Below are 15,219 nucleotides of genomic sequence, written 5' to 3'. Positions count from 1 at the left end.
ACAATCAAAAATAACTTCATACCGCCAGTCACGTAAAATCCGATATACATAAAAAGTATCTTTAGGGAGTAATTCCCGCTAATAGTAGTCTGGCGACGTGTTCGTTAAGACAAGTCAATGCCATCCATTATCTAGAATGCAAACCGCAACGGAAAACACATTAGGTAAAGTTAAATGTCACCCATTGCGTATACTCAAAGTAGATAGGAGATGTCAAAATCACATCTCTCTCGTCTACTATACAACGAAAATGAGTAGCAACTGATTAATTACTCACGAATGAAGCGAAGCGTCTGAGCGGCCTGGCGGCAAAAATTCCGTATGTTAGTGTGTCACAGAATTCTGACCCGGAAGTGCTTATAAAGCCGTAAAGTACCGGAACACTAGAGCGTAAACAAAAATAAACCAAATAGTACCCGGAAGAAGACAGACTTCAAAGTAATTACGATGAAGTCTCGTAATATAAAAACTACAAAGAGTCTCATAATTTATAGTAGATCAGCCCTCGCTAAAAAAGCCATAGTCCCAGTGCCATATTACAATATGTCTCGAGCTGTTACTCATCCGCGAAATGGAGAGTGAAAAATGTCGCCAAAACTCGCAGAAGAAGGTGCGAGTGATGCGTGTTAGTTCCTAAAATTGCCACGGTGTGCTAACCTATGTATAAGTGTAAATTACAAGCTATCAAGTGTATGAAGAAACTATAAGATTCAATCCCCTAAACAAAGAGAAAAAGATAAAGGAAAAAGGAAAGGGTAAAAGGGAGCGACAGCGTAAAGAGAGAAGGAGGTAGGACAGTAAATAGAAGTGACATCCCTGTCCAATAATTATCATTAATTATGACTCTTAGGCTGACATCAGGTAAATCCATACATGAAACATAGTGGTATATAGCACATTGGATCAAACAAGGCTAGCCAAACAAATGTCTAATAGTTAAAACAGCTAATGACGAGAAATGTTAGCAGTGAAAGCATATATAGTATAAGAATATGATAATCATGTAACAAGCACTAAACGAGTTAAACAGCAAAAAAGGAGAGTATATACTGTGACTCAGAGCACTAGAGAATTCGGCATTCCAAATTGTAATAATATACCGCAAGACATAGAAACAAAAAGATTTTTTGAAGAATACATTGTTTACAGTAACGTATATAAAGGTTCAACTTTACAGGCTCAAAGGCAACCGGAAAAAGGCAAGTATAGCAAAGGTGGGGACCGGACAAATTATAAATACAGTAAATGTCACGCACACCAACTAGCAGAAATACAAATAGCTAGTTGGCATAATTCCACCCACAAAAGTATTGCATTTTATAAAACCCAGTTAGTTATTCTGTGACAACATCACAATTAGTACAGAGCAAAATATCAACATAACGTGTTGGGCACTGTCACAGAGAGCAGAAAGAAACACCAGCTTATTTAATCATAGATAGATAAAAATACGGAACCATTTCATTTCAACCCAAGAAATATTGCATTTCTGAGTCGTAATTGAGCCCATGCTCAACCGTCTGTAAGCGCATAATCCACATGGCCTCACACTGTCTTAGGCGAAGTTCTCTGTTGCCCCCTCGTGCCCCTACATCAATGGTTTCTATCCCGAAGAATTGGAAACCTCCCCGGCTGTCCTGAGTAGAGCAGCTAGCAGTGTGTAGAGCTACTGGGTATCTGGCATCTACTTGATGAATTGCCCTGGTGTGTTCGCCAATTCTCTCCTTGAGTGCTCTGATGGTACTACCCACATATTGTTTACCACACCTACACTCTATAATGTATACCACAAATTTAGTAGTGCAATTAATGTTGGATTTGATAGTGTATGTGTTGCCATTATGTCCAGAGAAAGATGTGGTCTTATGTTTCGCCCATCTACATACTCCACAGCAGCCACATTTATGAAAACCCAATGTCAGTGGTGTAAACCAAGACTGTTTCCTTTGTGCTTTTGGGACCGTAGGACTAAGTCTACTACGTAGATTGAAGCCCCGTCTATATGTAATCTGTGGGTAACTGGTCAAGAATTCACGAAGAGAGGTGTCTGTTTGGAGAATACCCCAGTGTTTGTTAAGGCTCTTCCTAATGACTTGACCTAATGCATTATACTCTGTAATCATGCGTGTGTTGCGCTCTGCAGTAGTCTTGTTGGTGGCTTTCGGTAGTAAAGTGTTAGCACGTTTAACCCTGGCTATTCTATTCTCTGATTTCTTGAGAATTGATGGTGGATAGCCCCTTTTTTGAAATCTCTGTTTCATATCTTTGATACAGTTTGCAAACTCCAACTCATCACTACAGTTACGTCGTGCTCTTAAAAATTCTCCATATGGAATTGCGTTCACCTGATGAGATGGGTGATTGCTGTGTGCGTGCAGTAAAGAATTACAAGAAGTACCTTTGCGAAATAGGCGGCTATTCAATTTGTCATTTTTCACAAACAGTTCTACATCCAGGAATGTAACATTAGTAGTGCTGTACTCTACAGTGAATTGTATTCCAAAGCTGTTGGTGTTAAGATAAGTGCAAAAGCTCAACAGTTCATTTTCACTACCGGACCACACAAGAAGACAATCATCTATATAGCGACCCCAATAGATAATGGAGTTCACCCATTCTGTTCCACTGGGGCCCCAAATCCAATCCTTTTCCAAACAGCCCATGAAAAGATTAGCAAACGATGGTGAAAACCGCGAACCCATTGCTACTCCCTTCACCTGTTTGTACCATGTGTTCTCAAATAAAAAGAAGTTATTGTTAAGTATGAGTCGCATCATGGTAATCAGCATGTCGTTGTGTAGCCAAAGTGTAGCTGGCCTATTTTCAAGCGTTTTGGTTACTACTCTAAGGCCCAGTTCAGGATCAATACTGGTGTACAATGACACTACGTCTAAGGTGGCCAAAATCATGCCAGGTTGCCACTGAAAGTCAGATAGAATACTAAGAATGTGTTTCGTGTCTTGTATGTATGATGCTAAATTCCGTACCAACGGGCCCAAAAATATGTCGACATACTCTGATAGTCTCTCAGTAGGTCCTCCTATGCCAGAGATAATGGGTCTTCCTGGAGGGAATGGGAGTTGTTTATGTATCTTCGGCAATGTGTACAGTACAGGGAAGGTGGGTCTAAAGACTTTCAAATAGGCTACCTCATCCGCATCTAAAAGACCTGTAGTATGCCATTCTGCGAGATGTTTGTTAATCAATGTCGTCAAATTCCCCATTGGATTGTAAGTGATAGTTTGATAGCACAATTGATCACTAAGCTGCGAAAGAATCTCGTTATTATAGTCTGCCCGATTCATGATAACAACATGTCCACCCTTGTCCGCCTCCCTGATAAGAATGTGTTCATTTTCCACAAGTTCTTTTAATGCCTGACGTTCACCTGTAGTTAGATTGTCATTGAAAACACACTTGTTCTTGTTCCTTTTTGATGCATGTAGATTGAGATCCTCTAACACCCTTTTGTAAAAGACATCAATCACATTCCCCCCTGTAAGAGTGGGTACCCATTTAGATTTGTTTTTTAGACCACTAACTGGAGTATTAGAAGTGTCAATGTCGAGCTCTTCTAGCAGTTGCACCATGGTATAAGGAGATTCTTCTATATCTGTCAGAGAAAGGAGCAATTTAGTGGCCTGTATATCACAGATAGTGGGAACACCAAAGACATCTTCACAATATTTTGTGGTAACTCTTTTATTGTCTGAAGGGTTATCGGCAAAATATTTCTTCAATTTCAATGCTCTAACAAATTTAAACAGATCAATTTTGAGTCTACAATAATCACCAGAAACCGTGGGGTTGAAATTAAGGCCCTTACTTAATAATGAATTCATATCTGCAGTGAGTGTCATGGATGACAAATTGAAAACCTGAACCTCAGAGATGGAGTCTATAGTGGGTTCCGCTCGTTGCCTGAGCGTAGTTTTCTCCTGTATTCTCCCTTTTCCGCCTCTCCCCCCTCTGCGTGTTTTGTGACCTGTGTGGTGCGTGTGTTTGAGGCTCTGTTTCCTCTCCGAATAGTCCTTACTTCCCTTAAAAAAGATGACTCCTGCCTCTTGGTGTTAGGATCGGTCTCGTGTTCACTATCACTAGATGGAGGCATGCTCAATGAGGTGGAGCTAGAAGCTGAAGAGATAATATCAGCTCTGACTGTTTTGTCTGGCACCGTGTTGGTAGGGAAAAGTATGTCATATTTGCGTGCATAAGTGAAAATTCTGCCCATTTTGTAATCCAATTCGTCCCGTTTAAGCTGTCTAGCTTTTCTGTCTTTAATCTCATTCTGGTGAGTAGCTAATATATCCTTAAGGGTCGCATAATTTTTCTCCGTAGCCTCCTTACGATTGAGACTTTTTATTTCATCTTCTAAGGTAGCTATATCGGTTTGTAGTTTATTGACTTTCCTCTCAGCACTTTCTATAAGAATTTGCATTAAAGTTTTGGATTTGAGGTTAAGCGCCTCTTCCCATTTAGCCAACAGGTCCTCGTCCAGCTCGTCATAGGTGGGGAATATCTGTGATCTTAGACCCCTGGGTACCCTATCCAGTCTAAGGTACTGTCTCAGAGTGGCTCCATCCCACCATCTCGCATTTTCTAGTTTTTTAAGTTTTTCCAATCTGATGAACTTATCCCTCAAACCTTCCTGATGTGTGGTGTTGTTACTGTTGGAAGGTGTATTAATATTAGTGCCTTTGGCCAAATTGCCAAAGAGTTCTTCAGCTTCTTTATCACGATCCATAGTAAGATCTATCAAATGCAAGGAACCCTGGTTGAAAGTATACAGAGTTTACGTCGCGGCAGCCCTTCCTAAATAGTAACAATGTCAAAATTCTTAGAACAGGGTATTCAAATATTAGGAAGTAGTGGCGCTCTGCAGATAAACGTAGGTATATTGAGTTACAATATCTGTATGGTGCAAAACAGGGAGGGGAGACCCCTAAACCCCTCAAATTGTAAAGGCCAAAAGAAATCGACCTCAAACTGGGCAAAAGACCGGTCCTGTGCACACATACAATTATATAATCACTGATCGATACAGGTAAGTACAATGCATCAAAGAAAACATCCATATATGAATTGAAAATTCCGTTTAATACGCATAACCAGCCGACACGTGTTTCATCGTGGGAAGTGTGAACCACGAATCTTCAGGGCTGGAAAAAATACAAAACGATTCATGCTAAGACAAGTGCCATGAGCAAGGCGATACTACAAAATAATGCTCATTACAAACGTAGCATATCAAATCAGTGCGAAGATATACAGGAAGAAAACACCACAACTCCAAGAAGGTGCTGAAGTGATAATAAGATAAAAGTGTCGAAAGTGCCTACACCACCAATCGGTGTAAAGTCAAAAAAGGAAAGGAAGAAAGGAAAAAGCAACTAGATATCACCAATACACCCGAATATGTGGAGCGAATCAAAAACTAAGTCCCCCAAGGGAAAAAAAAAATACTAAACAATTGTACACACAAGAACCATACCTGAAGCTAATGCCAAACTAGCAGTAGATGCTGTAAAGTAAAACAATACAAACAACGAATAAACAAGAGTTCTTAGATACCAAGACAATGGAAAGCGAGGCGTGTACAACACAGTAAATAGTGACGTCTTACCCCACTACCGGTGATATTTCCAACCCGGTAGGGTCAATACAGGCTCAGTCGGACTGCACAGATTAGTAATGTCTCTGTATGAATAAAAAATAATATACCCAATGTAGACAGCATATGAAAGCGTAGAAGAGTAAGTACAAGCAAACGATAAATGCTAAAATAACATAAGTACAAGAAAGCAAATCGTACCTTCAAGATAAAACAGCCACGATCAAAAATAACTTCATACCGCCAGTCACGTAAAATCCGATATACATAAAAAGTATCTTTAGGGAGTAATTCCCGCTAATAGTAGTCTGGCGACGTGTTCGTTAAGACAAGTCAATGCCATCCATTATCTAGAATGCAAACCACAACGGAAAACACATTAGGTAAAGTTAAATGTCACCCATTGCGTATACTCAAAGTAGATAGGAGATGTCAAAATCACATCTCTCTCGTCTACTATACAACGAAAATGAGTAGCAACTGATTAATTACTCACGAATGAAGCGAAGCATCTGAGCGGCCTGGCGGCAAAAATTCCGTATGTTAGTGTGTCACAGAATTCTGACCCGGAAGTGCTTATAAAGCCGGAAAGTACCGGAACACTAGAGCGTAAACAAAAATAAACCAAATAGTACCCGGAAGAAGACAGACTTCAAAGTAATTACGATGAAGTCTCGTAATATAAAAACTACAAAGAGTCTCATAATTTATAGTAGATCAGCCCTCGCTAAAAAAGCCATAGTCCCAGTGCCATATTACAATATGTCTCGAGCTGTTACTCATCCGCGAAAAGGAGAGTGAAAAATGTCGCCAAAACTCGCAGAAGAAGGTGCGAATGATGCGTGTTAGTACCTAAAATTGCCACGGTGTGCTAACCTATGTATAAGTGTAAATTACAAGCTATCAAGTGTATGAAGAAACTATAAGATTCAATCCCCTAAACAAAGAGAAAAAGATAAAGGAAAAAGGAAAGGGTAAAAGGGAGCGACAGCGTAAAGAGAGAAGGAGGTAGGACAGTAAATACAAGTGACATCCCTGTCCAATAATTATCATTAATTATGACTCTTAGGCTGACATCAGGTAAATCCATACATGAAACATAGTGGTATATAGCACATTGGATCAAACAAGGCTAGCCAAACAAATGTCTAATAGTTAAAACACCTAACCAGTAGGCAAGAGTAAGAGTTAAGACCTTAACCATTAGGCCAGAGTACGAGTCTAAGACCTTAGCTATTAGGCCAGAGTAAGAGTTAAGACCTTAACCAGTAGGCCAGTGTAAGAGTTAAGACCTTAACCATTAGGCCAGAGTACGAGTCTAAGACCCTAGCTATTAGGCCAGAGTAAGAGTTAAGACCTTAACCAGTAGGCCAGAGTAAGAGTTAAGACATTAACCATTAGGCCAGAGTACGAGTCTAAGACCTTAGCTATTAGGCCAGAGTAAGAGTTAAGACCTTAACCAGTAGGCCAGTGTAAGAGTTAAGACCTTAACCATTAGGCCAGAGTATGAGTCTAAGACCTTAGCTATTAGGCCAGAGTAAGAGTTAAGACCTTAACCAGTAGGCCAGTGTAAGAGTTAAGACCTTAACCATTAGGCCAGAGTACGAGTCTAAGACCTTAGCTATTAGGCCAGAGTACGAGTCTAAGACCTTAGCTATTAGGCCAGAGTAAGAGTTAAGACCTTAGCTATTAGGCCAGAGTACGAGTCTAAGACCTTAGCTATTAGGCCAGAGTAAGAGTTAAGGCCTTAACCAGTAGGCCAGTGTAAGAGTTAAGACCTTAACCATTAGGCCAGAGTACGAGTCTAAGACCTTAGCTATTAGGCCATAGTACGAGTCTAAGACCTTAGCTATTAGGCCAGAGTAAGAGTTAAGACGTTAGCTATTAGGCCAGAGTAAGAGTTAAGACCTTAGCTATTAGGCCAGAGTACAAGTCTAAGACCTTAGCTATTAGGCCAGAGTAAGAGTTAAGACCTTAGCTATTAGGCCAGAGTACGAGTCTAAGACCTTAGCTATTAGGCCAGAGTACGAGTCTAAGACCTTAGCTATTAGGCCAGAGTAAGAGTTAAGACCTTAGCTATTAGACCAGAGTAAGAGTTAAGACCTTAGCTATTAGGCCAGAGTACGAGTCTAAGACCTTAGCTATTAGGCCAGAGTAAGAGTTAAGACCTTAACCAGTAGGCCAGTGTAAGAGTTAAGACCTTAACCATTAGGCCAGAGTACGAGTCTAAGACCTTAGCTATTAGGCCAGAGTACGAGTCTAAGACCTTAGCTATTATGCCAGAGTAAGAGTTAAGACCTTAGCTGTTAGGCCAGAGTAAGAGTTAAGACCTTAGCTATTAGGCCAGAGTACGAGTCTAAGACCTTAGCTATTAGGCCAGAGTACGAGTCTAAGACCTTAGCTATTAGACCAGAAAAATAGTTAAGACCTTAGCTATTAGGCCAGAGTAAGAGTTAAGACCTTAGCTATTAGGCCAGAGTACGAGTCTAAGACCTTAGCTATTAGGCCGGAATAAGAGTTAAGACCTTAGCTATTAGGCCAGAGTAAGAGTTAAGACCGTAACCATTAAGCCAGAGTACGAGTCTAAGACCTTAGCTATTTAGCCAGAGTAAGAGTTAAGACCTTAGCTATTAGGCCAGAGTAAGAGTTAAGACCTTAACCATTACGCCAGAGTACGAGTCTAAGACCTTAGCTATTAGGCCAGAGTAAGTGTTAAGACCTGAGCTATTATGCCAGACTGAGAGTTAAGACCTTAATCAGTAGGCCAGAGTAAGAGTTAAGACCTTAACCAGTAGGCCAGAGTAAGAGTTAAGACCTTAACCATTAGGCCAGAGTATGAGTCTAAGACCTTAGCTATTAGGCCAGAGTAAGAGTTAAGACCTTAACCAGTAGGCCAGAGTAAGAGTTAAGACCTTAACCTGTGGGCCATAGTACGAGTCTAAGACCTTAGCTATTAGGCCAGAGTAAGAGTTAAGACCTTAACCAGTCGGCCAGAGTAAGAGTTAAGACCTTAACCAGTAGGCCAGAGTACGAGTCTAACACCTTAGCTATTAGGCCAGAGTAAGAGTTAAGACCTTAACCAGTAGGCCAGAGAAAGAGTTAAGACCTTAGCTATTAGACCAGAGTAAGAGTTAAGCCCTTAGCTATTAGGCCATGAGTAAGAGTTAAGACGTTAACCATTAAGCCAGAGTAAGAATAAAGACCTAAAACATTAGGCCAGAGAAAGAGTCTAAGACCTTAACCATTAGGCCGGAGTAAGAGCTAAGACCTTAACCATTAGGCCAGAGTAAGAGTTAAGACCTTAACCATTAGACCAGAGTACTAGTCTAAGACATTAGCTATTAGGCCAGAGTAAGAGTTAAGACCTTAACCAGTAGGCCAGAGTAAGAGTTAAGACCTTAACCAGTAGGCCAGAGTACGAGTCTAAGACCTTAGCTATTAGGCCAGAGTAAGAGTTAAGCTCTTAGCTATTAGGCCATGAGTAAGAGTTAAGACGTTAACCATTAAGCCAGAGTAAGAATAAAGACCTAAAACATTAGGCCAGAGAAAGAGTCTAAGACCTTAACCATTAGGCCGGAGTAAGAGCTAAGACCTTAACCATTAGGCCAGAGTAAGAGTTAAGACCTTAACCATTAGGTCAGAGTAAGAGTTAAGACCTTAGCTATTAGGCCAGAGTAAGAGTTAAGACCTTAACCATTAGGCCAGAGTATGAGTCTAAGACCTTAGCTATTAGGCCAGAGTAAGAGTTAAGACCTTAACCAGTAGGCCAGAGTGAGAGTTAAGACCTTAACCATTAGGCCAGAGTACGAGTCTAAGACCTTAGCTATTAGGCCAGAGTAAGAGTTAAGACCTTAACCAGTAGCCCAGTGTAAGAGTTAAGACCTTAACCATTAGGCCAGAATACGAGTCTAAGACCTTAGCTATTAGGCCAGAGTACGAGTCTAAGACCTTAGCTATTAGGCAAGAGTAAGAGTTAAGACCTTAGCTATTAGGCCAGAGTAAGAGTTAAGACCGTAGCTATTAGGCCAGAGTACGGTTCTAAGACCTTAGCTATTAAGCCAGAGTACGAGTCTAAGACCTTAGCTATTAGGCCAGAGTAAGAGTTAAGACCTTAGCTATTAGGCCAGAGTAAGAGTTAAGACCTTAACCATTAGGCCAGATTATGAGTCTAAGACCTTAGCTATTAGGCCAGAGTAAGAGTTAAGACATTAACCAGTAGGCCAGAGTAAGAGTTAAGAACTTAACCTGTAGGCCATAGTACGAGCCTAAGACCTTAGCTATTAGGCCAGAGTAAGAGTTAAGACCTTAGCTATTAGGCCAGAGTAAGAGTTAAGACCTTAACCATTAGGCCAAAGTACGAGTCTAAGACCTTAGCTATTAGGCCAAAGTAAGAGTTAAGACCTTAGCTATTAGGCCAGAGTAAAAGTTAAGACCTTAACCAGTAGGCAAGAGTAAGAGTTAAGACCTTAACCATTAGGCCAGAGTACGAGTCTAAGACCTTAGCTATTAGGCCAGAGTATGAGTTAAGACCTTAACCAGTAGGCCAGTGTAAGAGTTAAGACCTTAACCATTAGGCCAAAGTACGAGTCTAAGACCTTAGCTATTAGGCCAGAGTAAGAGTTAAGACCTTAACCAGTAGGCCAGAGTAAGAGTTAAGACCTTAACCATTAGGCCAGAGTATGAGTCTAAGACCTTAGCTATTAGGCCAGAGTAAGAGTTAAGACCTTAACCAGTAGGCCAGTGTAAGAGTTAAGACCTTAACCATTAGGCCAGAGTATGAGTCTAAGACCTTAGCTATTAGGCCAGAGTAAGAGTTAAGACCTTAACCAGTAGGCCAGTGTAAGAGTTAAGACCTTAACCATTAGGCCAGAGTACGAGTCTAAGACCTTAGCTATTAGGCCAGAGTACGAGTCTAAGACCTTAGCTATTAGGCCAGAGTAAGAGTTAAGAACTTAGCTATTAGGCCAGAGTACGAGTCTAAGACCTTAGCTATTAGGCCAGAGTAAGAGTTAAGACCTTAACCAGTAGGCCAGTGTAAGAGTTAAGACCTTAACCATTAGGCCAGAGTACGAGTCTAAGACCTTAGCTATTAGGCCATAGTACGTGTCTAAGACCTTAGCTATTAGGCCAGAGTAAGAGTTAAGACCTTAGCTATTAGGCCAGAGTAAGAGTTAAGACCTTAGCTATTAGGCCAGAGTACGAGTCTAAGACCTTAGCTATTAGGCCAGAGTAAGAGTTAAGACCTTAGCTATTAGGCCAGAGTACGAGTCTAAGACCTTAGCTATTAGGCCAGAGTACGAGTCTAAGACCTTAGCTATTAGGCCAGAGTAAGAGTTAAGACCTTAGCTATTAGGCCAGAGTAAGAGTTAAGACCTTAGCTATTAGGCCAGAGTACGAGTCTAAGACCTTAGCTATTAGGCCAGAGTAAGAGTTAAGACCTTAACCAGTAGGCCAGTGTAAGAGTTAGGACCTTAACCATTAGGCCAGAGTACGAGTCTAAGACCTTAGCTATTAGGCCAGAGTACGAGTCTAAGACCTTAGCTATTATGCCAGAGTAAGAGTTAAGACCTTAGCTGTTAGGCCAGAGTAAGAGTTAAGACCTTAGCTATTAGGCCAGAGTACGAGTCTAAGACCTTAGCTATTAGGCCAGAGTACGAGTCTAAGACCTTAGCTATTAGGCCAGAATAAGAGTTAAGACCTTAGCTATTAGGCCAGAGTAAGAGTTAAGACCTTAGCTATTAGGCCAGAGTACGAGTCTAAGACCTTAGCTATTAGGCCAGAATAAGAGTTAAGACCTTACCTATTAGGCCAGAGTAAGAGTTAAGACCGTAACCATTAAGCCAGAGTACGAGTCTAAGACCTTAGCTATTTAGCCAGAGTAAGAGTTAAGACCTTAGCTATTAGGCCAGAGTAAGAGTTAAGACCTTAACCATTACGCCAGAGTACGAGTCTAAGACCTTAGCTATTAGGCCAGAGTAAGTGTTAAGACCTGAGCTATTATGCCAGACTGAGAGTTAAGACCTTAATCAGTAGGCCAGAGTAAGAGTTAAGACCTTAACCAGTAGGCCAGAGTAAGAGTTAAGACCTTAACCATTAGGCCAGAGTACGAGTCTAAGACCTTAGCTATTAGGCCAGAGTAAGAGTTAAGACCTTAACCAGTAGGCCAGAGTAAGAGTTAAGAACTTAACCTGTAGGCCATAGTACGAGTCTAAGACCTTAGCTATTAGGCCAGAGTAAGAGTTAAGACCTTAGCTATTAGGCCAGAGTAAGAGTTAAGACCCTAACCATTAGGCCAAAGTACGAGTCTAAGACCTTAGCTATTAGGCCAGAGTAAGAATTAAGACCTTAGCTATTAGGCCAGAGTAAAAGTTAAGACCTTAACCAGTAGGCAAGAGTAAGAGTTAAGACCTTAACCATTAGGCCAGAGTACGAGTCTAAGACCTTAGCTATTAGGCCAGAGTAAGAGTTAAGACCTTAACCAGTAGGCCAGTGTAAGAGTTAAGACCTTAACCATTAGGCCAGAGTACGAGTCTAAGACCTTAGCTATTAGGCCAGAGTAAGAGTTAAGACCTTAACCAGTAGGCCAGAGTAAGAGTTAAGACCTTAACCATTAGGCCAGAGTACCAGTCTAAGACCTTAGCTATTAGGCCAGAGTAAGAGTTAAGACCTTAGCTATTAGGCCAGAGTAAGAGTTAAGACCTTAACCATTAGGCCAGAGTACGAGTCTAAGACCTTAGCTATTAGGCCAGAGTAAGAGTTAAGACATTAACCAGAAGGCCAGAGTAAGAGTTAAGAACTTAACCTGTAGGCCATAGTACGAGTCTAAGACCTTAGCTATTAGGCCAGAGTAAGAGTTAAGACCTTAGCTATTAGGCCAGAGTAAGAGTTAAGACCGTAACCATTAAGCCAGAGTACGAGTCTAAGACCTTAGCTATTTAGCCAGAGTAAGAGTTAAGACCTTAGCTATTAGGCCAGAGTAAGAGTTAAGACCTTAACCATTACGCCAGAGTACGAGTCTAAGACCTTAGCTATTAGGCCAGAGTAAGAGTTAAGACCTTAACCAGTAGGCCAGAGTAAGAGTTAAGAACTTAACCTGTAGGCCATAGTACGAGTCTAAGACCTTAGCTATTAGGCCAGAGTAAGAGTTAAGACCTTAGCTATTAGGCCAGAGTAAGAGTTAAGACCCTAACCATTAGGCCAAAGTACGAGTCTAAGACCTTAGCTATTAGGCCAGAGTAAGAATTAAGACCTTAGCTATTAGGCCAGAGTAAAAGTTAAGACCTTAACCAGTAGGCAAGAGTAAGAGTTAAGACCTTAACCATTAGGCCAGAGTACGAGTCTAAGACCTTAGCTATTAGGCCAGAGTAAGAGTTAAGACCTTAACCAGTAGGCCAGTGTAAGAGTTAAGACCTTAACCATTAGGCCAGAGTACGAGTCTAAGACCTTAGCTATTAGGCCAGAGTAAGAGTTAAGACCTTAACCAGTAGGCCAGAGTAAGAGTTAAGACCTTAACCATTAGGCCAGAGTACCAGTCTAAGACCTTAGCTATTAGGCCAGAGTAAGAGTTAAGACCTTAGCTATTAGGCCAGAGTAAGAGTTAAGACCTTAACCATTAGGCCAGAGTACGAGTCTAAGACCTTAGCTATTAGGCCAGAGTAAGAGTTAAGACATTAACCAGAAGGCCAGAGTAAGAGTTAAGAACTTAACCTGTAGGCCATAGTACGAGTCTAAGACCTTAGCTATTAGGCCAGAGTAAGAGTTAAGACCTTAGCTATTAGGCCAGAGTAAGAGTTAAGACCTTAACCATTAGGCCAAAGTACGAGTCTAAGACCTTAGCTATTAGGCCAGAGTAAGAGTTAAGACCTTAGCTATTAGGCCAGAGTAAAAGTTAAGACCTTAACCAGTAGGCAAGAGTAAGAGTTAAGACCTTAACCATTAGGCCAGAGTACGAGTCTAAGACCTTAGCTATTAGGCCAGAGTAAGAGTTAAGACCTTAACCAGTAGGCCAGTGTAAGAGTTAAGACCTTAACCATTAGGCCAGAGTACGAGTCTAAGACCCTAGCTATTAGGCCAGAGTAAGAGTTAAGACCTTAACCAGTAGGCCAGAGTAAGAGTTAAGACATTAACCATTAGGCCAGAGTACGAGTCTAGGACCTTAGCTATTAGGCCAGAGTAAGAGTTAAGACCTTAACCAGTAGGCCAGTGTAAGAGTTAAGACCTTAACCATTAGGCCAGAGTATGAGTCTAAGACCTTAGCTATTAGGCCAGAGTAAGAGTTAAGACCTTAACCAGTAGGCCAGTGTAAGAGTTAAGACCTTAACCATTAGGCCAGAGTACGAGTCTAAGACCTTAGCTATTAGGCCAGAGTACGAGTCTAAGACCTTAGCTATTAGGCCAGAGTAAGAGTTAAGACCTTAGCTATTAGGCCAGAGTAAGAGTTAAGACCTTAGCTGTTAGGCCAGAGTACGAGTCTAAGACCTTAGCTATTAGGCCAGAGTAAGAGTTGAGACCTTAGCTATTAGGCCAGAGTACGAGTCTAAGACCTTAGCTATTAGGCCAGAGTACGAGTCTAAGACCTTAGCTATTAGGCCAGAGTAAGAGTTAAGACCTTAGCTATTAGGCCAGAGTAAGAGTTAAGACCTTAGCTATTAGGCCAGAGTACGAGTCTAAGACCTTAGCTATTAGGCCAGAGTAAGAGTTAAGACCTTAACCAGTAGGCCAGTGTAAGAGTTAAGACCTTAACCATTAGGCCAGAGTACGAGTCTAAGACCTTAGCTATTAGGCCAGAGTACGAGTCTAAGACCTTAGCTATTATGCCAGAGTAAAAGTTAAGACCTTAGCTGTTAGGCCAGAGTAAGAGTTAAGACCTTAGCTATTAGGCCAGAGTACGAGTCTAAGACCTTAGCTATTAGGCCAGAGTAAGAGTCTAAGACCTTAGCTATTAGGCCAGAATAAGAGTTAAGACCTTAGCTATTAGGCCAGAGTAAGAGTTAAGACCTTAGCTATTAGGCCAGAGTACGAGTCTAAGACCTTAGCTATTAGGCCAGAATAAGAGTTAAGACCTTAGCTATTAGGCCAGAGTAAGAGTTAAGACCGTAACCATTAAGCCAGAGTATGAGTCTAAGACCTTAGCTATTTAGCCAGAGTAAGAGTTAAGACCTTAGCTATTAGGCCAGAGTAAGAGTTAAGACCTTAACCATTACGCCAGAGTACGAGTCTAAGACCTTAGCTATTAGGCCAGAGTAAGTGTTAAGACCTGAGTTATTATGCCAGACTGAGAGTTAAGACCTTAATCAGTAGGCCAGAGTAAGAGTTAAGACCTTAACCAGTAGGCCAGAGTAAGAGTTAAGACCTTAACCATTAGGCCAGAGTATGAGTCTAAGACCTTAGCTATTAGGCCAGAGTAAGAGTTAAGACCTTAACCAGTAGGCCAGAGTAAGAGTTAAGACCTTAACCAGTAGGCCAGAGTAAGAGTTAAGACCTTAACCATTAGGACAGAGTATGAGTCTAAGACCTTAGCTATTAGGCCAGAGTAAGAGTTAAGACCTTAACCAGTAGGCCAGAGTAAGAGATAAGACCTTAACCTGTAGGCCAGAGTACGAGTCTAA

This window comes from Triturus cristatus, chromosome 6 (genome assembly GCF_964204655.1).
Source record: "Triturus cristatus chromosome 6, aTriCri1.1, whole genome shotgun sequence".
In the NCBI taxonomy this organism is placed as follows: Eukaryota; Metazoa; Chordata; class Amphibia; order Caudata; family Salamandridae; genus Triturus; species Triturus cristatus.
This window is presented reverse-complemented; position numbering follows the sequence as displayed.